The following is a 7,001-nucleotide window of genomic DNA, read 5'->3' as shown; positions in this document are numbered from 1 at the left end:
ATATGAATTATACTTAGAAAATAAATTATAGATCAGATCACAATTTTACGAAAGACAAATTTATATTTTGAGAAATCGTAAATGATGATTTCACAATAGACAAAACTCTAAAAAGAAAATTGTAATCAAGGATTTCTTTTTCCAGATTTTTCAGTTTTCTTAAATGGTAATCGTGGCTAACGATTTTTTGTAAAAATATTTGCCTATATATAGCAAGTTTGTTACTTTGTTTATTTGCAACTTATCTTACTTCTCCACTTCTTCTTGTTCATCCAGTTACATATTTATTCTTCCTCAGCACTATAATATTTTGTTTTTGTTTTTGTGTGTTAAATGAGTTAGTAAAGTTTTTTAAGGAGAAAATGAATAACAATGTTAGTTTAAGAGTATATTATAATAAAATTTTATCATATACACCTAAAAGTGTGATATTTATGTGTAATAATATATGTATGTTTACTTTTTACTAACCGTATTGTTTGAAGAGTTTAAGAGTATTATTTTTCAAAATACAAATTATCATATGCTAAAGATGGTGACAAGTATTTTATATAGACATTTTATATGGTATTTGGTAGATTCATTCAATTTCAGACGATGTATGCCACTGATGATGCAAGCTTCAATCTACTATCAATCTGAACCACAAGTGTCCATCATTGAGTTATATGTGGAATTTGAATAGTTACCTTATACGTTTGAAGAATTTGACCCAGATATCAATTGTAAAGTTACAATAGTGAAAGCGAAGTGGAATATGAAGGCAACTATGAAGTCACTAATCCAAATACAGATGAAGATCAAGAGGACTGCACTATCGAATTAGATGTAGAGGATATGGCAAATGTACTAGTAAGTCAGCATTTATTCGGGAGGCCATCTTTCATGCACACTTTGGTTTTTGAGATTATAAATGTACCAGAATTTTCTTATCAGTATGCCAATTCAAGTATGTAATTGTAAGAACCATATTTACATTAGTATGTTAAATATTTACTTTGTATATTAAGATGTTGTACTGTCTAAATATATTTCGTGGTTTTGATGTAGATCTATCTGTAATCACAGATAGTGAGTTTGTCATCTGAATAAAATTTTATTCTAAAGATGTTGCGATAAAGGCAATAAAAGATTCTACCATTCTTAATACTGGTGTATGAGTTTGAACCGACTACATTTTATGCTAAAATGTTTACAATATGGTACATTATTAGAACAACCATTTTTTAAGATCATTCCAAACTAAACAAACACAATTATAAAAATAATTAAGCCATTGATAGAGACCGATCAATCTATAAAGATGTGATATGTGATTATAGATGTCCAATCGAAATTCAACAACCCAATTAATTAGCGTAAATCATGGATGACTGGACAAAAGATAGTAGACAAATTTTTTAGTGGTTAAGAAGTCTCTTACAAAGTGTTACTCACATGGTTTGAATTAATGGTATAATTCAAAAAGAGCCATTAGTAGTAGTGGAATATGAAACATTATTTGAGCCATAATAAGTATTTTATATTATAAAAAATAACATATGTATTTTTAACTTTTTGTTGAGCATTTTAAATTTCCTACTATTTTATGTATGTAATTGTTATTCTATTTGTTTTGAATTTCTTTATTAAGATTATATTATAGATAATTTTAAATGATAAGTTGGCATCTGCATATTTTATTTAATTATTTAAATTTAATTTTTATTATAATTTTATATATTATTTATTTAATTATTATTGAATTAAATCGGTCCATAAACCAAATGTTCAAATCACTTGACTCGGTTAACTGTCTAGTCAAGATAACTATGATATTGACTTTGGGAAGATGAGAATTTTTTTTTTAAATAATCCTTTTACTCTAAATACATGGATATAAATTTCGATCATGTTAGGTATATATTAAAATTATCCGTCACTAATATAAAATATATCTTAAAATATAAAATATATATTAAAAATTAAATTAAACAACACATATATTTATATATAAATATATGATAATTTATTTTAGTATATACATAATACTTTTGCATAAATTTTCATATATATAATTGAAGAGCAAAATGCATGAATAAATTAAATACCTAAATAAAAAAAATTACATTTCAGTTCTCTTTTATTTTTATGTAATTCATTGGAGGCTTTCACAAATTATACATTCGAACGTAATTTACAAAATCTTAGAATTGGTTACTATAGCTAAGCATTTGTACATAATCCGTGGGAAGATAGCACAATCATGTGGGAGTCGAATACGTAGTGTGTTGAATAATTAATTTTTAGTACTTGTATTTATATGCGAATTTTGAAAATATCATATTAAAAAGGTGTTTGTTTCAGTATGATAATAAGTTTATACGTATCGGTACGATAAAAATATAGACAAATTAAAACATGACATGTGGATTATATGTTCTACATCAATAATTAATTATTCTTTTTTCAAATATATACCATATCAATATTTTTACTAAACTATCTTTATATTTTAATAAAAATAAAAAATATTTTTTTATTTAATACTAAAAAAAGACTTAAATATCTTTTTTTTATATTGAAAAAAATTATACTAGTCTTTTTAATTTAGTCAAAATTCAATTAGCTTTAGTTTTATAATTTTAAATCTGAATCAATTTAAAAATCAAAACTAAAATACATTTCATTATTCGTATACACTAAAAAGATTAGTTTGGTTTTTGTGAACCCTAATCTAATCTCTCCTGCTCATTCATACCAAAAAGAACTCTAAAAAACTATTCTTCATCATTGTATACCAATCTACCAATAAAGAACAACCTCAGTAGTCAATCCTAATCCCCTACCCGGACAGCAGCAGTTTATCCTCACCCTCTCCCTTCCTCATAGCCGTGCTCTCTCTCTCTGTCGCTCCCTTCTCTCATGTAATTTTTGCGGTTGCTGTTTTTTATTATTTAATTTTAATTTATGATTTGGTGTTTAATTTGTGCTTGTTCTAATTTTAGTGTTGTTGTAATCTTAATTTATGTTGTTCTCACTATTGGCGCATGATTACCCTGCCAACAATCTTTCTTGTTGTGTCTCTGATGACGGTTTCTCCCCTCATATCTTCTATGCTATTGTGGAGGCTTCAGAGTTTGCAAAGCTTTGGTTCCTTTCTGCAAGAAGTTCAATGTGCACCGTTTAGATACTTCTCAGGTGATTCAAAAGCCTATAATAGCGACATTCCTAGATTTAAACAACAAAGGTTGAAAATGAAGGTAATAATATATAGTGATCTGAAATTTTGAATAGTATGTACTATTTTATTGAAATAGTTATGATACTATTTCTTTATGCAGGAAGAGTATGAGCTACTTTGCCAGAAGATTCAAAATGCAGATAAAAAATCTGTTTTATCTTCCATGTGAGCTTTTTGAAGAATTTGCAGACTTCTCAGAAACTTAGCAGAAAAATCATCCCATCGTAGTTAAGGTATAAAAAATGTGTATACAAAGTTTTATTTTTATTTTATTCAATTTATTGGTTTCTAACATTTAGCACCACATACAAATAAGATGAAGCTAGCCAACTTTTGTGCCATAAACTCATCAAGTCTGCATATGGCATCAATGAGTATCTAAAATTTTTTAGTATTACAGATATACAAGCTTGAAATGGAGCAAAAGAGATTAGAGAAGGATGCTTTTGTTTATAATTCACTTCCAACAGCAGCTTAAACTCTCACCAGTGTACCTTTGAAGGTATATTGTTAATTCGAGTCCATTATAAGAGGATTGATAAATATTTTTGCTTCAATTTTATTCCAGAAATATGTTAATGTTATTTAAATAATGCTTTAGTTTTCCTAAGACATTTTGTAGTATCTAGTTAGTTAGTTTAGTTTCTGCTTATAAAGTATCTCTTATATTAATATGCTTACATATTTAACAAAGATGCTTGAAGTTGGGACTTGCATGGACAAAGCGAAATCCCGTGAACTGGTAGAGAACAGAGACTTTTGAAGAATTATTAGCACAAGAAGAGAAGGATTCATTCTGGATAGTTTCCCTTTTACTGCTTCGCTTGTTCCTCTTTCCTTAAGCTTTTTAAGTTCATGAGAACATCCTATTCACCCAACATTGTTTTGTGTATTTGGACAGGCAAAAAAAATGGGAAATAAAGACTGTGCTGAAGATAATAACATTTACTGGCAGGGCTAACTCTAACCAAAGTTAGTTTAGTATGAAAACGAGATACAACATAGAAATATAAGACTAAAAAGTATGAAAGAATCAAAATTCTCATGGTCTCAAATGTTTAGAAAGCCATCCTCAGCAGAGCTTCCAAACAGAGGACTTGTCAGGATACCACTGAAGCATATGCATAATTGTAGGTTAATATTCACTACTGTAGAAAAATTTCCATAGTTAACCGCACACAAAAACTGCAAAATTAAAAGAAGCAACAAAAGCATGATCTCCTTGATACCTATACACAGAGGATAGCTACCTCGCGACCTTTATATTTATATACAAGAGTCCTCGAATTTATTTGTTTGTTCAAGATATATATTAATGAAAAAGATGTGTCGTTCGTGACACTCGTTATAGCGGACAAAATGTAAAAACTTGAGACATTGCTTGTCAATTAGTACTCACACTTAGTAAAATGTTATATCAAACCAAAGATAATAAGAATTTAGATTATATCCTTTTTGGTCACTGAATTTCACCCAACAAGTACTAGAATGACAAAATTGAAAAACACTTTATAATGAACAATAAGTCATTATTAATGTGGATTTAATTATACTGGTTGGATGAAAAGGAAAGGTTAAGATAAAGTAATACTTAATTGTCACAAGACTCGCAACAATTTAATCACGGTTCTTGTATATTACTACCAAAACAAGAGCGAAAGATATGAACTAATAATAAACAAGACATGAAGTTTATGAAGAAATTAGAGGAAAAAAAATAATATGTGTTCCTTCTTCCTTCTCTCACTCATATCCATACCACCCAAAAAAATAATGTGTGTGATAGTTTCCTTGGATTGTAGTGCAATGGGCAGTGGGCACTACCATCAAGATGGCGGTGGAAAAACTCTACTGTAACACTAGGATTCATCATTCATCCCCTTGGGATCCATGTTCAACCTTATTAGCAATAACTATATAATTAACAGAGTTGCATCACTAAGCATTACTATATATCCTTATTATTTATTATTATATACTGTGTTAATGGAATCTGGTGCCTAGATGCTTCATTGTTGTTTCTAGCACTTAAATTTTATGCGCATGCACAAACATAATTGCGATGTTTATCTCGACCAAGGAAAATTGGCCGAAGCATGTTGCAGCTGTAAGTATGTTTTGTTTATCATTTTACCTACGTAATATGTCGGCTTAACAAACCACAAAGGAAAATTCTTGTAAACACACAATACAGCGGTAGGCTACTACTTTTCAATCTATATCATAGCCTTATGCGTGAAGGAACTCCTCACCAACGAAATGATCAAATGAACGATCAAAGTACGGTCACGTATTCCCACTTGAGACATATAGAGATATCCTCAGATTATATATTTTCGTACCCGAACCGGAAGGTGACCTGCATGCCACCCCCCTCTTCGCGTGAACCTGGACAGCTGGAAAAGAAACTTTTAGAAAAGGGGGTCTGTGCTTGTGGGACCCACTGTAGTACAGACTATATAAGGGGAGGGTCCAACTCCTCCCCCAGGTACATCACTCACCTTACCCTAAATTGTTGCCTCTCGTACGTACGCTAACTTGAGCGTTGGATTCCTTGCAAGTGGCAACCCCCTCCTTGCCAGCTCGGGAGAGTCACGCTACCTTGCCCGCCAGAGCTCATCCAGACCAGGCATCCAGTCACTCACCAGCTTTCGAACTCTATAACACCAGACCCATTTCAGACCCAAGAAACCGAACATCGGTGCCATCGGTTGGGATTGGATCGAATTGCGGCATTGTTCCCACATGTTGACAAGTTTCGTGAAGAAGGAGAAGCTCGCCTGAGGAGCAGGGTGAGCTCCGTAGGTGCCTCCCACGAGCAGTCAAGACCTGTGACACAAAGAGAAAACCAACGCTCCTGATCACCCGAGAGGCGTCCTTTCGGAGGGACGGGAGACGACCACGCAAGGATCATGCAGGAGCTCAGACACAGAATACAAAACCTTCAATGTGAGCTAGCGGCACGAGATCAATATCGCCCCTCTCGTAGCAGGGACTCCCGGCCGAGCTTGTCCCGCACCCGATCTCCACCCAGGAGGGAGGAGGGTCGCGAGAGAAGCCGGGAGGGAGATGGTGGATGAGCCGAGACCAACGCTTGGACCCATTACCTCACGCCCGAGAGGACCGAGGGCCACGGGGAAATCCGTAGAAACGGAGGAAGGAGAAAACGGGACCCCATCATCATGGGAGCGACCCCTTTCCATCCCTCAATCCTTAAGGTCCGCCTGCCCAAGCACTTCGACAAACCGACCGACATGAAGTACGACGGGACCAATGATCCCCAAGAACATCTGATGGCTTTTAAAGCCAGGATGAATCTCGAAGGGGTAGGAGACGCGGTGAGATGTCGTGCGTTCCCGGTGACGCTGGCAGGCCCAGTAATTCAGTGGTTCAACGCGCTTCTACAAGAGTCTATTACGGCTTTGGTGGACATATCGTGCAGCTTCTTAGCTCGGTTCACCACACGTATTGCCAAAGAAAAGAACCCCATAAACCTGCTTGGGATCACCTAGAAAACTGGGGAACTGACAAGGAAGTTCCTAGATAGATTCAATGACGAATGCCTGGAAATAGATGGCCTGACAGATTCAGTGGCCAGTCTATGTTTGACGAATGGCCTGCTAAATGAATATTTTAGAAAGAACCTCACCACTAGGCCTACCTGGACGATGCAGGAAATTCAGAAGGTAGCCAAAGAGTACATCAATGATGAAGAAGTCAGTCAAGTAGTGGCGGCCAATAAGCGGCAGCCGGCTAACCACCCTCCTCGTCATCTTGT

The sequence above is a fragment of the Arachis ipaensis genome, chromosome B2 (genome assembly GCF_059453495.1).
Source record: "Arachis ipaensis isolate K30076 ecotype BB chromosome B2, ASM5945349v1, whole genome shotgun sequence".
Taxonomy (NCBI): domain Eukaryota; kingdom Viridiplantae; phylum Streptophyta; class Magnoliopsida; order Fabales; family Fabaceae; genus Arachis; species Arachis ipaensis.
This window is presented reverse-complemented; position numbering follows the sequence as displayed.